We start from the raw sequence: 25,309 nt of genomic DNA, 5'->3' as shown, positions 1-25,309 counted from the left end.
AGGGCCTGCGTGGCCCAGTTCCAGCTCCTCCTTGACGTCGGCATCTGCAGGGCCGCTGTCCAGGGTCCTGCAGACTTCTTCTTCCTGTCTTCCTTAGGTGAAGAGAGAAAACTTGTGGTTGAAGTAAAAGGTCTGCAATAGAAACATTGAAACAACATAGCAGAAAAAGCTCATCCAGTTTGCTCATCTGGCCAATTAATTTAGCATTATAATTCTCATCACGTCCTTAGAGATTCCCTGTATTTATCCCATGCTTTCTAGAATTCAGATTCTGTTTTGATCTCCAATGATGGAGGAATGGAAGATGGTCTGCAGTGGCAAGAGTAAGTAGAGAAGAGAGAGCTGTTGCACTGCAGATAGAATGGAGCGCCAGGACTGCCCTCCGGGGGCAAGATGGCGGCATAGACAGGTCGCTGAACACTGCTTCCCCGAAGTTTTCCTTTCTCGTGTTTTACTATTAAGATATGCCTTCCAAAAGAAAAGGGAAGGTGAGGATCTTCCCACCAGATTCTTTACCTCCTCCGGGGCAGTTAGACATCGTGCGGTTCATGCGCCAGCTGGAACAGGAGGAGGGAACCGATGAATCCGACTTGAGCCCCTGCGGGGGAGAGCAGGGTGCTCCAACAGACGAGGCTCCCTCAGCCCCGACGTTAGACCGCCTCCGGCACAGCGCGACCCCGACCGAGTCGCTCCCCAGGCGCAGGCTGATGACGCGGCCATTGCGAAGGGGGGGTGGAAAGTGACTCGGGGAGAACGCCGGGAGCAGAGGAGCACACGCAGGCAGGAGTGAGCTTTGCCGGCGCGGCAGCTTCGGGGACTTCGAGCCTGGAGGCCTCCCGAGGTGAAGGAGAGGAGGAGGAGGTGCCGGTGGACGGAGCCTCAGTAACATCGGCATCCGGCGATTTTGGTGAGTCCCTTAGTCCACCTATTAGACCGGAGGCAGTGACACTAGAGTCACTGTGAGACTTGATGGTAGGACAGGGGCAGTCTATGAAAAGGCTGGAAAGGAAAATGGACTCCTTAAATTATAATTTCCAGCAAAAGATACTTGGGATACAAGAACAGGCCACAGAGACTAATAACAAAGTTTCAGAGGCTGAAAGTAAAATTCAGTCTCTTCAGGCTGTAAATGCAGCAGTAGTGAGAGAACAGATGGCCTGTTCCCGATGCTTGGAAATCCTAGAAAACAACATAAGGCATCTTAACCTACGTATTCTAAATTTTCCCAAAGTCGCTGGTGAAATTCCTTTTATCACTTTGAAGAGACTCTTTAGGGAAGGCCTGGGATATACTGAAGAAGACATGCCTTCAATAAATTTCTGCAGGTTTTTGAATAACAGACCTTCCACTACAGGGACTGTTCCGGTTCCATCTATTCCAATGAATTTAACCAGCTTCTTAGAAAATTCCGAAACGGATGTCCTAGAACGAAATACTTTACTTGTAGCATTTATTACCGTGCAAGATTTAAATGGCGTGATGCGGAATTTCTTCAGAAAATTTCCTTTGATGTTTTATGGTCAAGCCGTTAGAATATATCCGGATCTGGCTCAGATTACACAAATCAGAAGGAAAGAATTTCTTTCTCTAAGGCAGGATGTTGTATCTCTAGGTTATGTTTTTACACTTCGTTATCCGTGTAAGTGTTGTTTAAGAAAAGGAGATGAGTCCTTTATTTTCTTTCAAACAGATCAGCTCCAGCATTTCCTGGATGCCCGTAGACCTAGTACATCTTCCCCGGTCGATTAAGGGGTATTTAGGAATTGGTTCCAGTTTGTTCTATGTTAATGTCAATATCATGATTATTTGATTCCTAAGAAACTCTCACTTTGTTTTCCAATGCCCTTAACTGTTGTTCTTCGATTTTCTTGAAATTATATTTAGAAAATCAATAGGTAGAACTTACATTATAATATTGCCTATATATTCTTCATCAGAGGAACCGGATATTGAATTATTTTTCTTGAAAATGTTTAACCTGAATTTATTTATATTAATTATATCCAGAGTCTTGTAAACTACCTAAAGTAATGCTTCTTTAATTGTAATTTGAAAACGATAAATAAAGAATTAAAAAAAAAAAGATTGGAGTGCCAGGGGCTGCTCCTCAGTGTGGGACAAAAGATGTATGCTCCTGCAACAAGACGGTCCAAGTCTGAGAACTGGGAACGGAGTGCCTCTACTGAACCTGCACGCCCAGGTGAGACCATCAACGCAATGATGGTCTCTTGAACATTCCTCCAACCGTTCCAAGCCTTTTCGGACTGCCGCTGGGTAGCAGCAAGGGCAGCAGGCCGGACAGAGGACAAGGGCGGATGGAGACATCAGGCACTGGACAGGACTCAGACATTGAGGTAGACGAAGACTCAGGCTTGAAGGAAAACTTGGAAGGAGTGCTGTGACGCCACGCGCCCTACACACCCCAGCTGGGATGGTTGTGGACCATGTTGGAGGCGAAGCAGCAAAGCTGACATCGACTCAATTACATTAGAGTTCAAGATGAGAGGGTGAAGATCCGAGACAAAACTCAGATTGGTTGAGGATGAAGATCCGAGATGAAACTCAGATGGATTGAGGATGAAGATCCGAGGCGAAACTCAGATGGATTGAGGATGAAGCAGATATAAGTACTCCGAAGACTCAGGCAGGATATGAGAAGAAGGATGAAACTCGGAGACGGAACTCAGATCCAGGATGAAGCTTGGAGGTGGAACTTGGAGCCAGGATCACCGAGATGAAACCCAGTGTAGGAACACTGAGACAAAATCCAGAGCAGGGAGAATAAGAACCAGGGTCCTCAGCTGCTTAGACTGCCACAGAAAAGGAGATCCACAGATGGACAATAAGGATGATGAGGATCTTCATTCCATGAGATGGAGGAATCCCACCAGCGCCCTACACACCCCAGCTGGGGTGGTCGTGGACCACTGGGCCACTACGAGTCCTACCAGCCGAGCCGGGCCAGTCACGGACCATGAGGGACAGGAAGATGGAACCTCAGGAACCTCTGGACTGGAACGGAGCATCAGGATACAGAAGATATCTAGACTGGAACAAAACAACAGGAGAACATCTGGAACAAGGATGAAGACAAGAGACCAAGGAACGAAGAACATCTAGATGAAGACTTGGGATCCCACAAGGAAAAGAATGCCTTAGAGAAGCTGAAAGACGTGGAGTCCTAAGGAGGACTTACTCCTTGCAAAGGCAAAGCTGGAATGACGATGAAAGCCTTTTGTAGGCTGAAGCAGGAACTCCCACGATGACATCAACAGGTGGAGCCAGGAGGGCCACTCCCTCACTGGCCTTTGAAATCCAGGAAGAAGACTTACTTTCTCCTCTTCTTCCCCCTCTTGCTGAAGACCGTGTCCATTTCTCTCTTCCTCCCACCACTGACATTCTCTTTTCTCTTCTTCATCTGCTACTGCAGACCTTCTCTTCTTTGTCCACCACTACAGATCTTTTCTTTCTTCCACTGCAGATGTTCTCTTCTCTCCTCCCCTCAACCACTGCAGACAGTCTTCTTTCTTCCTCCTACTTGAACACTAGTTGTCTCCCTTTCTCCCACACGGGCCGATTCAGTATGGTGCGCTCGGCTGAGCGCACCTTTAGCCCCCTTTTGGTCATGCGTTTTTGACGTGCTATTTTTACCCCTTATACAGTAAAGGGTAATAGCGCGTGGAAAATGCACGGCCAACCCCCCCGAAACTAATAGCGCCCGCAACATGCAAATGCATGTTGATGGGCCTATTAGTTATTCCCGTGCGATACAGAAAATAAAATGTGCAGCAAAGCCGCACATTTTACTTTCAGAAATTAACGCCTGCCCAAAGGCAGAAGTTAATTTCAGCTGGCACAGTGAAAGTGTACAGAAAAGCAGAAAAAACTGCTTTTCTGTAACCCTCCAACTTAATATCATAGTGATATTAAGTCGGCGGCCCCAAAAAAAAAAAAATAAATAAAAAATCTCCCCGCAGCCCGCGGGTTGGAAGACAAATTTTGCGGCGTCCGTTTTCCGAACCGGTAGCTGTCAGCGGGTTCGACAACCGATGCCGGTAAAATTAAGCATTGGCTGTCAAATCCACTGACATCTGCCGCTTCTGTCAAAAAGGAAACGCTAGGAGTAGGGACGCGCTAGTGTCCCTAGCGCCTCCTTTTTACCACGGGCCCTAATTCGCATAACTTTGCTTCTTGAACCGTGCGCCCAGGAGAGTGGCCTGGGCGCTTGCCTGCTCTCCCACGTGGTTTACTGTAACAGCCCGACAGTGAGCCAAGGATCTGGATCCTTTCTAACCCCTGTTGGTAACCCGGATCTCCAGTTCTCTGCCTGTCTCCCCCAGCTATACTTATCATCCACTGATGCCACCAAAAGCTTTGCTCCTTTTTTTAGGTATCAGAAAATAAAATGACCTATTTGCAAATAGCACACATTATTTTCTGAAGCAATAAAAAGGAAACAAAAGTATATAAACATAACATTTTTAAAAATTAAGCGGAATAAAAATGAAATGAAAAACATTGCTATGCACACCCCTATCGCCAGTCCTAGCACATCCAACCCATTTATGGCAGAGCGGGAAATCTGCCAGTGCTGAGTCAAAAGGACATCAGCATCTCACAATTCACTTTCTAATTGCACCCTATAGTCAGTCACCAATGCCATGTTGAAAGTTCAGTTGTCTTTGGACAGTTTAACCATACTAATGACTAGAGATGTGAATCGGAACCGGAATCGGTTCGGATTCCGGTTCCGATTCACATCGTGGGTTTTTTTTCGTCCGGCCCAATCGCGGTTTTGTTTATCGGCTGCGCCCGAGCCGATAAACAAAAAAACCCACCCGACCCTTTAAAATGAATCCCTTAGCTTCCCCCACCCTCCCGACCCCCCTGCATGCCCACTAAAGCCAAATGTGCATATGACATTCTTTCTTTTCTGTGTGCATGCATGATAACCCACTAACATCCTTGGGGACTTCCTTAGCCTGGCTGCTAGATCCTTGGTGCATAGCTCACTATTTCATGTGTATGCTAATGGAGAAATTTCAAAACTGCTTGAATTGGTGCAAAGTGTGCGGGTACTTTCTACCTGCAGGGAATTTTGAAAATTATCCCAGAAAAACTACCCACACACATACCTGCTATTTTTTGCAGGTCAATTTCCTGATAAAAATGACATGCATAATTTTGAAAATTCAAAAGAATGTGTGTGCAAACCCCTTCCCAACCCTGATCCTGGGAATGCATCCCCTCTAACCCCCAACCCCCAGGCATGTGCTTTTATCTGTATATAGTGTAGGCAATTTTCTAAAAAAAAACCCATTTCCAATGGTGAAGCACTGTTTTAGCTGCTGATAGTGGCTTAGATTTACCCTTTACAGGCCCTTGCATGCACATTAAGCTTTAGTTCAGAGGCATGGTTGTGAATCCCTTCCAACTTGGGGCTGTGAACTCATGAAAGCAAGCAGCACTGCCACTGAGCCATTGGGCTAGTTCATTTGTATTCACTTCCAACCCATGAGGGCCACAAAAAGATCTGTTTTTAGGTTATCCCTAAAAAAATATGCAGGAGAAATATTTGCATGCACACTGCCTCAACTGTATGCAAATTTATTTCTCGCATATTAATTAGGGACATCCTGAAAACCCAACCTGTTTGTGACCCTCGAGGATTGGGAGTGAGCACGACTACACTAGTTTGTAATATTTTTTATATTTTTGTATAGTCCCTATTGTTTTTCTATGAAGGATCTTTTAATAAAATGTTATTCTGTGGAGTTGCTACATATTAAGTTTATAGTTAACTTCCACAGTTTGGAATGAGTTCATATTCATCATTTTTCTGGATTGCTGTAAATGGGTTAAAAAAATGTACACACTTGCTTTGTCAATTACCATTGCTTTTGCAGTACAGGAAAATTACAATCTTTGTAGCTAAAACCACATATTTATTTGTGTCCGAACACCTGTAGTTAATTGCACACAGCTCTTATGACAATGTTGCTAACAATGCAAGTTGGATAATTTTTTTTTTTTTTACTAAGCCACATTAAAGACAACTGGAGCATGATGCAGTCTTATATAGTTGTCTAAACTAAATTCATCAATAATCTCATTAACATGGTATTTACCAGCAAAATACAATGTTTTCATGCTGAACTGTGGTCTTATGTTAAAAAGAAAACACATTTCTTTCTAGGCTCAATACTTTGGAACCAGAGCATTAACTTTAAGAATACAATGGGAATTCAACAAATTTTGAGTAAAACAGTGAACTAAAATCATGACTTTGAATTATAAGATAGCTTTTTATGGGGGGATCCACAGTAGGGTTTGCCAATTCATCCCTGGTGGACTGAATAGGCTTATCCAGCCTTGGTGTTGCCTCATTGCACACATGGAGTTGTAGTTTCAGTTGTCCCATTGATTTCTCTTAGAAAGTCAGGACTATAACTCAATGCATGCGATGGGGCAACACCAAGACTGCATCGGCCTGTTCGGTTGATCTGGGGTGAGTTGCAGAGCTAGTCCCGAGAACATAAGAACATAAGATTTGCCATACTGGATCAGACTAAAGGTCCATCAAGCCCAGTATCCTATTTCCAGCAGTGGCCAATCCAGGTCACAAGTACCTGGCAAGATCCCAAAAGATTGATAGATTCCATGCTTTTTATCACCTAGGGTGCCTAATAACCTTGCACCGGCCCTGCTCACTCATTGTTCCCATCTCTAGGTCATTTCTAAAAATGACCTAGAGATGGGAATAGCAGCAGTCCCAGCACCGATCCCTGGGGCACTCCACTATTCAACTTTCTCTAATGAGAAAACTGACCATTTAGCCCTTTTCTGTCTTTCAACCAGTTCTCAATCCACAACAGAACAGTGCCTCCTATCCCATGACTTTTTCATTTCCTCAAGAGTCTCTCATGAAGGACTTTGTCAAATGCTTTCTGAAAATCCAGATACACTTTATCAACCCACTCACCTTTATCCACATTTTTATTCAAGCCTTCACAAAAAAGTTATACTTCTATTTCAAGTTGATCTTGAAATTGTAAACTTTAAAACTACATAAATAAAAAATGTAAAACAAAAAAATGTGTACAAGTTTGTGAATAGAAATGTTTCAGAAATGCTGAGGATTTACAGGTACATACACAATTTCCTCTGCCATAAGTGAGCCTTAGAAATACTTTTATCAAGACCCATATTTCCTTGTGAACAGTGGGCTCCATTTTCAAAAACTTAGGTCTTAGGTGAGTAAAATAAGGAGTAACATGCAAAAATTGCCTATGAAATACATTTTAAGACAAATGCATATGCACATATATGCGTTCATTTGCCAGTGTGCACATGGACATGGCGATTTTATAACATGCATGCATAAATGTGGGTATATGCACACGAGTTATAAAATCAGTTATATGTGTGTACATGTGCGCACGATTTTATATTGACATGTGCATCTGCGTGCAAATGGCGACTCGCGCACAAAAGTGGGGGGAATGTTAGTAGATACGTGCACCAACGCAATTATCTGTTTCCCCATTTCGCTCCCGGTTCGCCTCAGTAAAGGAGAGGACTTCCTAAACCCCCTAGTTAACTCGCCTCCCTTTTACCCTATTAGCCCCCACCCTTAAACCCCGCTGACCAGCCTACTTTTGTGTGCTACATGACTTACATGCCGACGAAGCAGAAGTAAAATCACATGGTAGAGGACCTTAGCACGCGCTTGCGTGCGTAAATACTTATGCGCAGGCTTTATGGTGCCGTCCTGCCCCACCCACTCCCCGTCCCAAATTTTGTGAAAAATGTTTTATGCGCATAACGGGAGATATGCGCAGCACACACTGGACGAGTCACGCACATATCTCACAGCTTTGGTGTGTGTAGGGGATTTAAAATCGACCACTATGTGAGCAGAATGTGGATTTTCAATAGCATAAAAATATGCACATAATTTCATCAGGTGCATGACTTTGTATGCACCAGAAGGGGCAGTGTATGGGGGTGAATATAACTTATGTGTGTAACCCTTTTCCAGGGAATGTTTCCAGCTCCAAAGGGCCATAAAATAATTTATTAACCATGGCTAGCTCCTCAGTCTCGTGCCCCATTTTCTTTTCCCAAGGGGTGGATCCTTTCTGAGGGGGTGAAGGAAAACTTTCTTGGCCCAGGCAGGGTTGTGTAGTATCCCATAGGCATGTGTTACCCTTGCTCTTTGGGACAGGTACACTTATAACCCAGGCTGTTCAAATTAAAGTTTATTTGGATTGAGTTCAAAATAATCAAGAAGTGCAACAAATGAACTGTCCAGTTCCATCCAGGGTTCTTACATAAGCTAGGATTTAATTGATCTTTTTTTTTAATGTCTTTATTTTAAGTTTTCACAAACGTACAGAAATACAAAATACGTCTTTGAAATTAAGATGCACCAATTACCTCCCCCCACTCCAACCTCCCTCTATCCCCAATAAATCTGATCCATATAACCCGTCTTTTACATGTCTTAAAAGGCAAGCCAAGTTATAGATTTGTATATTAGGACAAACCATACACCCCTTCCCCCAGGGGAGCTGTAGCATGTATAATGCAATGTGGGCTCGCTTCTTTCCCCAAAGAAACCTGCATAGCCCCTTTTCCAAATCCCAAATGTGACTTCATTTAAGCCAAACAGAAAGCATTGTAAGACATAAAGCCAGCGAGGCAACTCCATCATTTTAAACAATTGTATTCGACCTTCCAGGCAAAGATTTTTAGGTCAAAATTTAAGAGGGAGATTGGTCGGTAGGATGCCACTGTTAGGGGATCCTTCCCCCCTTTGGGGAGGACGGTGATATATGCCTTTTTCGTTTGCTTAGGAAAAGAGCCCTTATTTAAAGCTTCTGAAAAAAAATCCCTAATGATTTCCCCCAGATCGTTGCCTATGATTTTGTAAAAATCTGCATTAAACCTGTCTGGACCAGGGGCTTTTTGAGGACTTGACTTAATACCCTCTAAGATTTCCTGTATAGAAAAAGGCCTATTTAACCAAGTTCATTGCTGCTCTAATATTTTTGGTAGGGACAGCCCTTGAAAGAAGAGCTGTTCGGCAGCATCAGCCTCATCAGACCCAACACAGTACTATACAGTTTCTCATAGAAGGCCCTAAAAATTTTACAAATTTCAACCACAGAAGTTTGCCTCCCCCCTCCCAACCCTGATCTTGAGAGCTTCTATATCTGTTTGGCCCCTCCTTGCTTTAACCAGGTTGGCCATAAGTTTACCCACTTGGTCCCCATAACAATAAAGTTTGTGGGATGTATTGTTTCTCTGTTTTCTGATAAGTAACTATTTAGGGAGTACAGGGACTCTATGTAAGTCTTTTTAGCTATAGCAGACGGATGCCTAATCAATTTTGTCTTTGCCCTACGAAGCTCCCTTTCCAATTCCAAAATGTGTTGGTTGAGCAATTTGGATTTCCTAATCATGTAGGCAGTTATCTCCCCATGCATCACTGCCTTCCCGACTTCCGAGAATAACAGAGGATTTGACTTATGTTGGAGATTATGGGCTTTATAGTCTGTCCACTTTTCTTTAAGGAATGCCTAAAAATCACCCTCACCTGCAAAGCACATGGGGAATTTCCATCTATACTGCCCTCCACACGGCCCTTCCCATTTAATATCTACCCATATTAACGAGTGATCTAAGAACCCAGGGCTCCCTATTTCTGCCCTTGTTACAGTGGAGAAATTGACAGTTGAGTCTAAAATATAGTCTTTTCTAGACATAGACATATGTACATGGGAGATGTGTATAAAATCCATTTCTTCAGGAAGAAGGACCCTCCAAATAACACGAAGTTGTAAATGTTTACAAAGAAATGATAACCTTTATTCTTACCCATAGCTGGTAATTTTACAGAAGAAGACATGTAAAGGGTTGGATCCACCATGGAATTGAAATCCCCCACCACTAACAAGAATCCTGGGCAGGCATTGAGAGATCTTTCATTAAATTCACAAAAAATGAATGTGAATAAACATTCGAAGCATATACACTACAGAGAATAATAACTCGACAGATCAATTTGCTCACTATGAAAACATATCTCCCCCATGGGATCTGTATAAGTAGAGATAAGTTCAAAGGCTACTTGCTTCCCCAAGAGGATTGCCACTCCCCCTTTTCTGTTTACTGCTGATGAATAGAAAACCCTGCAGACCCAATCTCTTTTCAGATTAGCATGTTCTGACTCATTCATATGGGTTTTCTGGAGACAAGCAATTTGTGCCTACAAATTGAAGCTAAGAGTTTTAAATGCTTTACTGGTGAGCCAATACCTGCTACATTCCATGAGAGGATTCTCAGACTATCAGCCATATTTGATCCAACTTCGTAGAGTCTTCCCCTTATAGATCCAACTTCTATGGAGTTCTGTGTTCGCTCCCCTCCCAGCCTAGGGATCGAACACCCGTATTAATACACTACCCACTCTCTGTTAAACTAAATTTTAATAATCTACACCGGTTGAGAACCCGTGCAAGGTCTATAGTTGTCTCCCCCTCCCCCCCCGACCCTTACCAGCCTTCTATCCCCACCTCCCTGTTTCCTTCCCCGATATAATCCCCACCTCAAAAGACAAAAAGCTTCTAAAAAGAAGAAGCTTGGAGACCACATTTTTGTTCCATACCGGCTGCCCCTCCAGTTTTTTCCTTTCCTTTAACCATAGGGTAATTGCTATCACTGAATTCCAAACATCCATTAACTCCCACATGAAACTTAAGACTTGTGGAACTGCCCATTTACAGAGACAATAAACTATTGAGTGGAAAAATACTAAATGAGAGATACATTGCTGATATAAAAGAATAGAATGCAGTAAATTACTAAAGGCGATGACAAAGCTGAAAACCTGGCGCAATCCAGCTGGGTAATAAATATTACTGTTCAGATAATGATTCTAAGAATTGTTGGGCATTGTCAGCTGAAACAAATGAATGCCAGGATCCCTTATATTCCACTCAAAGTCTCGCTAGGTATTGCAATGTGAATTTGATGTGTCTCTTGAACAGATCTGCACAAACCCCCAAATATTCTCTTCCCTTCTGTGCCACCAATGTCGAGTAATCTTGAAAAATCAGTATCTTGCAATTCAGGCTTTTTTCCTGTACACTTGAAGGATAGATATTTTATGTGAGAAATTCAGAAATCATGTGATCACGATCCTTGGCCTTGAAGATCCTGGAAGGCGAACATCCAAGCGATGTGCACACTCCAGAGGGCATTGACCATGACGTTTCTGCAAGCCCAGCTCCTCCAGCAGCCAGCCTTCCAATAAAGAGTGCATGTATTAATATGTGAGGGACTCCGGAAAACCCACAAATTGGAGGTTGTTCCTCCGTGACCTGTTCTCCAGATCCTCTACCTTGGCTTCTAACATGCGGACCTGTTGTTCCAAGGCCCCCTGTTTCTACTGCAAGGTCTGCATATCTGTTTCCACACCAGCAATTCTGGTCTTCGTGTCCTTGACCTGCCGCGTGATCTCATTTAAAGTCTCATTTCCCATAGTTATCTTCTGAGAAATAGCTTCGAAGTGAGTGTCTAAGGTGAGTCCTACGGCCTGGGTCACCTCCTCCACCAAAGAGCTGTTGTTTGAGCCGGTGCGCTGACTCGGGCTTGGGGAGCTGCCAGCCATCTCGGAGTCTGCCGGCTTACCTGAAGATTTCTCTTCTTGTTGCAGCTTGCCGGACATTTCACCACTCCTTTCCAGGAACTCATCGATAAATCATTGAGACACCATGGAGGAATATTTTCTTGGCTCAAAGCTGAGTAAAAACCAGTATATTTAATGATTTTGGAGGGCGGTACCGGGAGCGAGTCAAGCAAGCATCCTACTTGCACATCGGATCACATGGTCTCTCTAATTGATCTTTAACTCTGTGGATGAGCCCCTCTAGGCCCCTGAAACTGGCTTATCCTCCATGACATGGAATTATAAGTATCCCAAGTGGGCTGGGGATGTCCTAACCATGACGGATACCCTACCCAGTACCTGAGGTCCACGAAGAATCCTGTACTCCAACCTGGCACTTTCCTGTGTCCCAGAGTGGAAACTCCATTAGGGGTCTTTAGATGTCCTTCCCCCTTTTTTTTTTCCTCTGATTTCTCTTCACAAAACCGATGCAGCCCTCCTGGAGGAAAGGCCAGCCACTGAAAGCCATCCTTACAGCTTCCAACTCTGGGCAAGGAAGAGTGGCAGAAAACAATTCCTTCCCTATTGGTGGTAAAACTCAGTCTACTATCAAAAACACTTCTCAGTTTTGCCCTGAGCCTTCTGGTAGGCAGAATCCCCTGCAAAACTGTAAAAAAAACTTCAGAAAAACTGCAAAAATTCCTCAGCTTCTCTTCTGGGAACCTGGCAGGGTAGTGTCTCTCCCTCTCTGTGCTAAGCTGTGGGCCTAATTTGGAGAGCACACTGAAAACACTGCTTCTCCCTCAAAATCAAATCTACACTGCCACACTCTAACTAGGGCTACCCCCCCCCCCCTTGTGGACTAGGAGTTCATCACTCATAGACTGCCTCTATGGGGGGTGGAGGGGGGCTATGCAGGAATGCTATCTCCACCCAAGCCGGCACAAATCCCAAGGGCCAGGAGCTAAGGCCATGTAGTGGCAGACCAGTGAGTCTGCCACACATGAGTAACATAAAATTTCAAAAAAGTTATGTGCTCCATTTTGCAATGGGTAATGTTCTGTTTGTATATCTAACCTTCTTAGCAACCCAGTTTTCAAAATCAACTTGTGTGATTACATTCTCTGTGGACTTGGAATTATATGCACTGCTGAAAGTTTACCTCTATATGTTTTATTGAATTTAGAATATACATGTGTACTGAAACAAATGAGTGTGCTTTCATTTTATGAGTGTGCAAATTCATTTTATAAATTGTGCAGCTCAGTTTATAAAATGCTAGCGAAAACTGACTGCCATTGTTCTGGTTATCTGGTCCATTAAAGCTATAAATTTTAAAACTGAATAAAAGTGAAAATGCTAAATATTGTTTTATTTTGTTAGGTAATTAACAGAAAGCATATAGAAACTTAGGGAACCTCTGTATAAACTGTCAAACTTAGGGAATCTCTGTAAAAACTCTATTGACATATAAACTTGTTATTAAATTAGTAAACTTAGGGAATAGCCACTACATATTACTGCATGATAACAGCACGGGATCTACTTACTGTTTGGGATCTTGCCAGGCATTTATGACCTGGATTGGCCACTGTTGGTCTGATCAAGTATGGCAATTCTTATGTTCTTATATTGCATGTTCTTATTAGGTATCTCTCATTGCTCAAAGCTCAGTTCTAGAAACTGCTAAATAGTGATGGTTATTGGTTATAGAAGATTAAAAAACGCCAGCTCCTGTGCTGATTCCTAGACACTGCACTATTTACTGTCCTCCATTGAGAGAACTGGCCAGTTAGTCTTACCCTCTGTTTCCTGTCTTTTAACCAGTTCACAATGCACAACAGTGGCATAGCCATGGGTGGGCATGGGTGGGCCATAGTTCACCCACTTAGGGCTCAGGCTCACCAATCAGGGCTGCCCAGCACCAGAAGAAGAAGCCTGCAGAATGGCCGCTGTTGTTCCCATCTTGTGGTGGCCAAAGAAGAAGAGGGTCATTGCAGACCCCATCCCACAGTGGCTGAAGAAAGGGTTTGAATAAGACGTCCTATGTGTGTATGTGTGTGTGTGTGTGTGTGTGGAGGGGGGGGGGTTGTGTGAATGTGTGAGTGGGATCCTGTACGTGGTATGTCTGCCTTTGCCTGTGTAATGGAGAAAAGGCTTTGTAGACAGATCATACCTACAGTACCTGAATGTAAACCGGTGTGATATCTTGATTGAGATTGAATGTCGGTACATAAAAGTAATAAATAAATAAATAAAATAAATAAATAAATATTAGCAAAAAGAACCAGCATTGCTCAGGTTGTTTGGTTTACAACTGATGTAAATTTTCAAAAGTACCAAAAGTGGAAAAGAAATGTTCTTTTAATGTATTAAATTATGAGAAGAGCCTTTTAGACAGGACTTTGCAGACAGAGCATATTCTCTTTACAGAGTGCACCTTCCACTGTTCAGAATGCCACCTGCAGACATGATGGTGTAAGTAACACAAGCCTATTATAAATATCTAGAGTAGCATTAATTTCCATGTGTCTGCATGCTGGGAACACAGTTTGTTCCTGAGATAATGAAGGGGGAAGTTGGGATTTGAACACTGACTTCCCTGGTTCTTAGCCTGCAGCGCTACTAGGCAACTTCTCCACCCCAAAGAGAGCTACATTTAGATTTATTATGGTTCTCCAAATGGGTTTCTAATGTGTCATGCAAGTTATTCTGCTGAAGTTCATGATAAAACTTCAGCATAGTATTTTTGAACATTGTTATTGATTTTGTGGCCTGGAAAAACATAAAAGAGAGGGAAAAGAACAAAGCCTGACTGAACAGAATTACAATTTGTAATTGTGTCATGTTAGGATGTTTAGTATTTGTAATTCGGTATTATTAAAGCCCTGAAACTTGGATGCTGACTCTTATCTGGTATCATTTAAATGTCCAACAACTTCAGTTTCTTCAAGGAGTTGCTATCATGAAAGGTCTAATCATTTTTTTTGCTTCCAAAACTTATTTTATTACATTTGTATGATTTTAATGTTCAGCTAGGGATAAGATCTACAAAATTCCTGACAAGCATACATGGCCGAATTTCTGGAGACATTTGGCCTGTGATAATTTTTTCCTCATTCAGTAAAACAGACAAAAACATAAATAAACATTGAATTCAACTTTTTCATAAGCTGTCCATTGTGCTGTGGTCCCTGTTCCCTAAACATGGAATTAAATCAGTTGGAAAATCTGCATCTCCATCACGGGAATAGAAAGATGAGAAGAAAGTCCCTGTTCAGGATGAAAAGGCAAGGCATACCGACCGAAAATAGACCTTGACAGCTGTGAATGCCTATACACTATCTACCTCTAGATAAAAGAGAAGTCTTTGGAAATATAAATCCAGTCTTTGGAAATATAAATCTGCAATTAAGCAAGAATGTTCTCCCCCATGAGTCAACCCTGGAGATTATTCTTGTTGTAATCTACTTAGTATGGAGATCCATTTTAGGCAGAATAGAAATTGTTTTAAATAAATAAAATAAATAGTCTCCCTCCTCAATCCACCCAATGGGCAACAACCCCTGTGTTTATCTCATGTTAAAGAGTCAACCAGACTTGCATATTTCTTGAGTGTAAGGGTGTCATCAAAGTGTTCATTTCTAGTTGCATCAGAATCTTTACAGACCATGGATATGTGATGTCATAGAAAATATGTGTATAGTTTTCCATGACACTCCTTAATGGGAGGTGACTTGTAAAGGAGAGAGTTTAGCAAAACTCAGAAGCCCACTTTGGCTCATGTTCTCTTTCACCCAGTCTTCCATCCAGGGAAGGTGGCTGAGGCAAAAGGTCAAAGCCATCAGGCCTTTCAGGAGGTAGGAAGATTTTCTTGAGAGACCAATATGTATCCTAAGATTGAGAGAACCAAAAAGCTAAAGCATAATGAAAGAGGAGTTAGCCCCATACTCCTTGTATATAATTTAAAATTTACCTCAAGGTTTTCAGAGTGGACTGCCTGATCTCCCAGTCAGGGCTGCCTGACTGGGAGATCTACTTTCAGAACTGCTGCTTAGGAAGAATCAGCAGAAGATCATTTGTTCAGAAAACTGTTCTTGTGTGGTTGCTGTACTACAGAGATCTGAACAATAGAATGCAGATAGTATTAATAAGGGGAAAGCACAGGGAGGATCCCATTATCTTAGAGCACCTAGGATTTATAATAGAAGAAGAAAACACCTCATGTGCAAATATTTGCAGTGATTGTAACTTTTTGGACTATGTATTGTCTTTTGCTTTTCTGTATTGATTGTACTATGCTCCAGGGTACATCCTACTGATTTTATTCATATGCATGTTATTCCAGTAAAGAATTTAATACTGGAATGACACCAGACTGTGTGGCAATGTGTTATTTTTGATGAAAGGTTTCAGACCTCCAAGCAGCCTAAGGTTCTCGAAAGACTTTAGCTTTCTCTCTGTCAGATAATAACACAAGGGAGCTGTTAAGTCCCTGCCCGCGGACCCCATCCCGCGGACAGGCCCTCACCTCTCTCGCCAGTGCTGCTCTTCTCTCCATGGCCCGGACTGCCACCGAGCCGCACCTCCTCCAACTTTGCGGCCTTGCCGCCGCTCCTGCTGCTCTCTCTGCGTGGCTGGTGTCGCGTTGTTGTCATCTCCTTCGGGGGAATCCCTTCGCGGGACTCCTCCCTCCTGTGCAGCTCAAGTGCCACCACTGAAGACCTTCTTTGCGGCAGGAAGCTGCCACAGCCACTCTCCTCTTCTCTGGGGCTTGGGACGCCCCAGTGCAGCTCCACTTCAGCAGCAGGAGCCGCCTCCGGCCTACATTTTCCTTACCTACGTGGCAGGACGCCACTGCAGGCCCCTAGCTCTGCCCACTTACCTTCAGGGCTCTCTCTAGGGGCTGGCCGTGCTTCTTTTTTAGTCTCTTAAAGGGCCAGAGACAGGAAGCACTCCTTGCCCTCCCAGATGAATTCTTCAGGGCTCTTCCTGGTCTTGCCCTATAAAAAGGCACTGTTTCAGTTCCTAAGTGACTTTGGATGGAGTTACAGCCTCCATAGAGTTACAACCTCTCCATATTCCATCTTTGGAGTTCCACCGCGGTTCACCTTGCTGCTCCTGTCTGGAAGATTGCATGTTCCATGTCTTCTTCTTCCTGATGTCCGACTGACGCTCCAGGTTTCATTTCTCATCGGATCATCCTTGTGGTATGTTCCAGCCCTTGGCTTCCCTTCCAATAGCCTTGGGGTTCCTTGTCCATCCTTTGATGTCCAGATATCCTCTGTTCACTAACCAGATGTCCTTCGTCCTGATGTCCGTCGTCCTCTTCTCTACGACTTTCTGATCTACTCATCCAGTAGTCCACTCTACCTGTGTCAGTGTCCAAGATGTCCAGAGACCCTGATGTCCAGTTGTCTTCTCATTTTGAGATCCAGATATCCAAGTGTCCAGATGTCCAGGTGATCTGTGCTTGAGGCTTCCCCTCTTGTGTATCTTCTTCTATCTCTCGTTCCTGAAGTATCTGCCAGTAGCCTTGCCATCCCCCGGACTTCTCCTCAAGTCATCCTTTGCAGAAGTGTCCGGCGTCCCTGGTGTCAGTCTTCAGGTGACCGGAATTGTCTCCGGTTGGACTTCTCTCAAGTGCTGTCAAGACTCTCTTCTCCTCTCTGTGCACGTCCCGCTCTCAGCGTGGTCTGCAACCAGCCTTCCAGGTTGTGTAGGGCACGCAGCGGGACAGGGTGGTCCATGACCAGTCCACCTCGGGCTGTGTAGGGTGCCCTGAGGGACAGCACTCTCCCAAGTCTACAAGAGCTTCATCTCTTCTTCAAGTCTTCGAGTGTCTCCCCTCATTCAAGTCTTCGAGTGTCTCCCCTCTTTCAAGTTTTCAAGAGTATCATCTTTCCAAGTCTTCAAGAGTATTGTCTTGTCCAAGTCTTCATGTCTGCGAGAGTCTCGCCTCGTCTCGTCCAGTCCAGGAGTCCTCTTCTCATCCAAGTTCCAGAAGTCTTCATTTCCCTATGTACTCTGACTCTTTGACTCTCTCGCTCCGGAATCTCCTATTCTGGTACCTTGCCTCAGAGTTTCCAGCCTCTGTCTTCTCTAGTACGGGCTGGTTCAACAGAGGGTTGACCCACTTCATCCTCCTCCTGTGTTCTTGCTCTGACCTAGCTTGTACTTGCTCACCTCACCTCGAGGTATGTCTTGGGGCTCCTCCCTGTGCCACCTCAGGGCCCAAAGGTTCACTCTCTCTCAGGAGCAAGCGATCGCACCTCTATGCCCTTCCCAGGGCTCCCTGAGTGCGTTCGTAACAGGAGCATAGGCTTTCTACTTGTCCCATGATCCCAAATTTGCCCTAAAGTTCCAGTTGCCAGTAGAATAGGAGCTTCATAATAGGGATATGAATTTGTTTAAAATGAATAGGGCATCCAAACTGAATCAGATGGTTCATTTTGGATTTTGGAAAATGAATATGAATGACCAGTGTTCCAAAAATCAACAAAAATTATCATCTGCATTATTTTTTGTTTCCTATTAAAGTCTATGGGACAAGCAAAACTGGAAGTTGGTGTACGTGGTCTTCTCAAGGCAGTAGTGCTTAGCAAACAAGCATGTCATGCATGATCCTAAACTGGAGCTACGGTTAGATGCAAGAGAGAACAAGTCAGGAAGAAGGACCCATCAAGGTGAAGCATTTTTTAAAACAGCTATCCTAGCTGGCATCTGCATGAATTATCAGTGACTTCCAATTTTCTTTTCAAGCTGAAATTGGAGTTTAGATCAGGCAGGCACCACTTTCAGCTTATTTTATCTCTGTTGGGTGGGAGAGAGGGTAGGATTTTGAGCAATGAGAGCTGAAGAGAAAGTCAGAAAAGAGGGATTAGGAAAAGTGAAAATTGAGGTGAGCTCTAGCTAAGCTTTCCTTTCATCAGACACATACTTATTTATTCTATGTTGTAAACCCTTTGGTTTTAGTTTTACAAATTTTCAGTGATGTAGGTAAGCATATACAGTGTAATTAACTAAGAAATGAAAAGGAAAACAGTGCAAACATTCTGCAGATTATTACTAGAGATTTTTAAACTACAGAAATGCATTGCAGTGTGTGTGTCTGATTACAAAAGAGAGTAAAGAAGCAGGCTTGAATTTTTTCTTCTCTGAGTCTCAGGTAGTGAGAAAATGTAAACTCTGTGTTCGTGTGGTATGCTAATTTTTAAGCTATGTCTTCATCTGTGACATAAAATAGTACCATTACTACTAGGTGCACTGCTTAACAAGCACTTGGATGTGTATTTTAGATGCGCATCCCAAACTCCTTATGCAATAAATATTTGTCCTAACTAGAATGCAGCTAATAGTGCTCATCACATGTAAATTCATGTTGATGAGGCTATTAGCTATTACCCTGAGCAGGCGTTAATTCTTCAGGAGCCCCTAACGTTAATATCGTGGTGATATTAAGTTGGAGGAACAGAAAAAAGGAGTAAGGAAAAAAAAAGTCGCCAGTGGTACATCCATTTTCCGAACCTGTACTGACAGCCACCTCTCCTGGGTGCCGAGGAGGCACTGGGGGTGCACAATTTCCTCTAGTGCCTCCTTTTTATCATAATAGCCCATTTAAAAATTATATCGGATGCCTCGGAGAGGTGCATTGGCATGCATTAGGAGAGCGGGCGTTCAATCAAGAGCGCTCGTTTTCTGCACGCCGATATTGCATCGGCCTGTGTGTGAGTAATGAAAAGAGAACACACAGTAACACTAAACTACAGTACTTGTAAACGAAAAGACAAATCCCTTTCCATAGGCAGTGTGCACTGGGCACTGGGAAGTAGGCAATGGAACTCTTAGTGACTGTCAAATTTGCATTATACTAAAGAGAGTGGGGAAAAAAAGGAAGATGTGATGGAAACAATGACAGAGGAGACAACTACAAGTGAAAATCCCAGTACATCTGGTAGCACAAGTAGTACTACCAGTATCAGCATTCCCCCACACAAGCTAAAGAGAAATTTCTTTTCTTTGGGAAAACCATAGGCATAGGCATCATCAAGTAAGAAGAAGCACACTGGAAGAAGATATGCTGTCTGCTGCCACTGCAAGGTACAAGCTATATTCCTAAGGTGCAGGGGCAGGACAAGGCTGAGTCACTAGTAGTGGCATTGGCCCTAGTAGTGGAAGGGCAAGAGCACTACTAGGAGTGAAGCAACCCAAAACAGCACAGTGCTTCTCCCTGATGCCGCCTAAGAAATATCTGCAGCAGATCCTGTAAGAAACTAATGATTCAGAGGAATCATGTGAGGGCTTCTCAGAATCAGCAGAAATAGAACAGTTAGTAGCTGTGGAGAAGTTGGAGGGGGTCTACTTACTAGTATGCTATCTTCTATTGAGCAAGCAGGAGAGATAGAAAACAATATTGTGGGGTAAAGAGCACCCCCCCCCCCCCCCCAGAAGATAAGGAGGGTTTGAGTGATGTCCCTAACCTTTTGTCTTTCAGTCCATCCTCAACTCCAATGTGCTGTTTTTCCATAAACTGTGTAATCATCTCTGGGAAAAACAGTACCACCACCAGGTACTGTTATGAACCTGCCCGCGGGTCTCCCCGCGAGCAGGCTGCACTCACCTTCCCCCCACATTGCTGCTTGCTTCACCCAACGCAGCACGGACGCCGCCGTCGGGCCTTCCCACGTGGCTGGAGCCGTGGACTGAAGTCCCTCCCGCAGCCCGGAGGCCGCCTCTGGTAGCAGTCTTCACCGCGGCCGGTGCCGCGGACTTTTCAGCATCCCATGCAGCACGGAGCCACCACCGACGTCACCCTCTCTTTGCGGCGCGAAGGCCGCATCCCCCGGCTCGAGTGACGGCAGCAGCTCCAGCTGCCTGCAGCAGCTGGAGCTGCTGCCGTCATCGGGCCTGCTCCTTGGGCCCAGCCCGGCATCCCTGGCATCTGACGTCAGTGCAGGCCGCTGTCCGCGGTCCTGCACAGCTCTTCCTGCTCCCTCTAGGCGCGCGGCTGCGCCTCTCTGCTATATTTAAAGGGCCAGTTCCTGGAAGTATGCTGGCCCCACCTCTGATTGGACTTCCTGCTCCAGCCCTTTAAAGGGCTTCTCCTTCATTCAGTCTTGGCCTTGCATCAGAATTACCTCACTCTGGAGGCTGCTGCCTGCCAGAGCTCCGTTAGGTCTTCTGTCTTCTTATGGAGCTCCTCATCTCGTCTTGTCTTCTCATCATGCCATGTTTTTGTTGCCTGAGGTCCTCGTCCAGGTGTCCTGATGTCTCGTCATAGATCTTCTGCTTCCTGATGATCCAGGTTCCTTGGTGTCCTGCTCCTGTGTCCCTGTGCTCTTGAGCCTTCCGTACTGCCGGCCGTGGATCTCCAGGTGACGCTGCTTCATCTTTGGAGATGCCGACAGTGGACTCCGGTCCCTGCGTTCTGAGCTTCATATCCTGCCAGCTGTTGGTGGTGCTTCGGATGACATCAGCTCCATCGTTATTCTGCTTCAACTGGATCCTCTCCTGTGCTCGTCCCGTTCTCAGCGTGGTCCATGACCAGCCTCCTTGGGCTGTGTAGGGCGCGCAGTGGGACAGGGTAGTCTGTGACCAGCCCATTGGGACCGCCCGTGAAGGTAGGCTGAGTAGGGCGCCCTGAGAGACAGTGCCAAATTCCATCCTCTCAGCTTTTGCCTAGTTCCTCGTCTAGTCTGTGATGCCGCTGCATCAACCCAAGTCCTCGTCTGTGATGCCTTTGCATCAACCTGAGTCTTCGTCTGTGATGCCGTTGCATCAAACCGAGTCTTCGTCTGTGATGCCGTTGCATCAATCCAAGTCTGTCATCAGTTCGTGTCAAGGTCCGTCTGCTCTCATCCTCAGGCCAGGCCTGCTGCTCCATGCCGATCCAAGCAGCAGATCCAAAAGGTCTCGGAATGGTTGGAGGACCATTCACATTCCAACATCATCCTGTTGTTGGCCTTGGGAGCTTGCAGGCCTGGCGGAGGGTAAGACCGTCAGCCATGGTGGAACACGCCATCAACCCTTGGTTCGGTCCTGGATCTGTCTGGGCTGAGGCCCATGGGCACACTAAAACACCCGAGTGTAACAGAATGCAAGGCCTTTCAAGGCCGTAATGTAACAGGTACAGGCAGGCACTCACTAAGGTAAGCATTTGCAATGCAGTAGAGTGCAAGTTTTTGAATGGCAATGCATATGTGTATGTGTATGTATTCCACACATTAACATAGAAATGACGGCAGAAGAAGACCAAACGGCCCATCCAGTCTGCCCAGCAAGTTTCACACTTTTTTTTTTCTCATACTTATCTGTTACTCTTGGCTCTTAGTAACCTTTTGGTTCTATTTCCCTTCCACCCCCACCATTAATGTAGAGAGCAGTGTTGGAACTGCATCTAAGTGAAATATCTAGCTTAATTAGTTAGGGGTAGTAACTGCCACAATAAGCAAGCTACACCCATGCTTATTTGTTTACACAGACTATGTAATTCAGTCCTTGTTGGTTGCTGTCTGTATATAGATCCAATTTTATTCATTCCCCCTGCCATTGAAGCAGAGAGTTATGCTGGATATGCATTGAAAATGAAGTAGCAGACTTTCTCTCCTGCCTTGTAAGACTGGAAAATTGGGCATTGAAATGGCAGATGAAATTTAATGTGGATAAGTGCAAGGAGATGCATATAGAGAAAAATAATCCATGCTATAGTTACACAATGTTAGGTTCCATATTAGGTGCTACCACCCAAGAAATAGATCTAGGCTTCATAGTGGATAACACATTGAAATAGTTGGTTCAGTGTGTGCAGCAATCAAAAAAGCAAACAGAATGTTGGGACTTATTAGAAAAGGAATGGTGAATAAAACTGAAAATGTCATAATGCCTCTGAATCACTCCATGGTGACTGCACCTTGAATACTGTGTACAATTCTGGTCGAATGTACAATCCGCAACGAATAATTCCCTGTTCGTTTGATTCGTGGGTTCGCAAAATGCATGGCGATCCCCCATGAATGAAACATATCATATTAGTTTCATTCTTTTGGTTCGCAGTGCTTTCTTAGTGGCCGTTTGAAATTGGAGAAGGTCATGTGGGAGTATCCATAGCAACAACCAGCCCTTTCCCATGAGTCATAAGTGACCTCACAGCCCTGTCATAGAGTGGGTCAGACAGGTTGGCAAGGAGACCAGAATGCCAACGTATCACAGCGAAGCATTTTTCTAATTCAGCCAATCGCTGCTCTCAATGCTCTGTGATGCTGTTCCTGCTGTACTATTTCTACCTTAAGCACGCGGTGCACCACACACTTTCTTCTTGGATTTCCTTTGAGAAGCTCGTTGCTTTTGGGCTCTCTCTGAGTGTCTCAAATCTGTATTCAATTTCTATTGTTTACTACTTTGATATAATTTTTCATTGAAAAAGATATTTGTTCGTTTTTGCTGCTGTGCCAGCCAGGCTTTTTTTTACTGCACTTGTTTTTTATTGAGCTCAGATTTTCTCTCTGTCTCTCCCACTGAGACAAGCTGCCAGCAGTGGCATTTTGCTGCTGATCTTACCCCCTGGGGTAGGTTGCAGGCAGGGTATGGGTGGTGTGTGTGGGAGATAGTGTGAGAGTTGCAGTGGCTGTCTGGGAGTTGGTATTTTCAAACAACAAGCAGCATCACTAGGAATTGTGCTTGCTCAGGCTTCCAGTCTTTTCTCTGGAGTTTCATTTTTTTGTGCATACAGGGCAGTCTCAGTTGTAGTATACAGCAAGGCATTGCACTGTGTGTGTCTGTGTGTGTAGCTTTCCACACTAAATCCCCAGTAGGCGTCTGGAGTTTAAATTTTTTTTGTGCACATACAGCAGTCTCAGTTGTAGTGTTCAGCAAGGCACTGCACTGTGTGTGTGTGTGTGTGTGTGTGTGTGTGTAGTTTTCCACACTCACATATATTGGTACAGCGGTGTTTTTTACTCCAAATCCCCAGTAGGCATCTGGAGTTTAACTTTTTTTTTGTGCACATACAGCAGTCTCAGTTGTAGTGTACAGCAAAGCACTGCACTGTGTGTGTGAGTGTGTGTGTAGTTTTCCACACTCACAGATATTGGTTCAGAGGTGTTCAGTCACCAATAAAGAAATAATTATTTTAATTGAAATCCCTAGTAGGCAGTGACATTAAATCCATGATGTCAGGGAAAGGTAGATATGGTCGAGTGATTGGGACTGGCAGAGGAGGCACTTCAAAAGGCAGTGCCAGTCCCCCATTAAAGTTAAAAAGGGATCTGTTCCAATCTAAAATCTCTGGAGGGGCAGGCAGTTCTATCCAGAAAAAAATGAAATTTAAAGTTGATGCACCACCACCACCTGTTTCTGACCCTGTTGTTTTGGAGGGTAGGGAAGGGGAGGCTGAGTCATGCAAGACAAAATGGAGAGACCCAAAAGCAGCAATGCAATAGCAGACTCTAGTTAGCACTGACTATGTAGTGCAGACAATGTTTGGTTCTGATTCCGATGAAGAATCATCTTGTGTGGAATTCTCACCATCAGAAATGGAAGAAGTAATAGCTGAAGAAGGTTTAGGAGGATTAGTTAGTTCTGTCTTAGCCTCCACTTCAGTGCTAGAGGAGAGAGAGGAGGAGGAAGAGCAGTCAGCGCAGACACAAAGTGTGACTGATGCCCCTGGCATTGATTCTCAGGGTGCACCCACTACTTCAATTCCAGTGCCAGCATCCACCCCGAAGGCTATAGAGAAGGGATCACGAAAGAAATCTGTGATCTGGAGCCACTTTAAAGTGATAGAGGACCCACATTTTGCTCAGTGTAATTACTGTGCCAGGGCTATTAGCAGAGGCAAGCAAATGGCACATTTAACTAATTTTGGCATGATACATCATATGCAGAAGCAACACCCAATAGTACTGTCATCTGTGGATGGTGGCAGTACCAGTCAGGGGACCCCTTTTTCCAGGCAGCATAAAGTGGTTGAAAAGGAGCAGAGTCATCCCACACCCTCAGCCCCTTCTAGGGTCAGGTGGCAGGCCAGCAGCCCCCTGCCATTTGTCAGAAGCGATAACCCACCATGGAGGAAATGGGGTGGTGTTTGGTAACGCTATCCCGGGGAAGGAGGCAGGCAGCCTCAAAAGTTGTAACCAGGAGCATTGGGGAAATGATTGCCCTTGATGACCAACCCTTACAGGTAGTAGAGAATGTGGGTTTCAAGCATTTGCTGAAGGTCTTAGCTCCAAATTACAAAGTCTCCTCCAGAACCACATTTAGCAGAAAGGTCATCCCCAGCCTGTACAAGCAGTGTCGCAGTCACATCCAAGTGCTGCTAGCTAAGGCAGAAGGGAGTGTGCATTTCACCTGTGATATCTGAACCGCACTGAATGCTGCACACTTTTACCTTGGATGGGAGAGCACTGTCGTGGGTATGTACCTTGTGGAAATGCAAGGACCCTATTTTACAGGACATAGAAGGATTTATGGACTTGTTTAAATTTGTCTTTGATGACCCTGCTCGTAATTCTGTTGCCGGGTTTGCTTTGGTGGACTTGAAGCAAGGCAACAGATCACTGACTGAATTTGCCATAGAATTCAAGACTCTTGCATCAGAACTTCGCTGGGACCCCAACTGTCTCAAGTCTCTCTTCTGCA

Source organism: Rhinatrema bivittatum, chromosome 2, assembly GCF_901001135.1.
Source record: "Rhinatrema bivittatum chromosome 2, aRhiBiv1.1, whole genome shotgun sequence".
Classification (NCBI taxonomy): Eukaryota; Metazoa; Chordata; class Amphibia; order Gymnophiona; family Rhinatrematidae; genus Rhinatrema; species Rhinatrema bivittatum.
Note: the sequence above shows the minus strand (reverse complement) of the source record.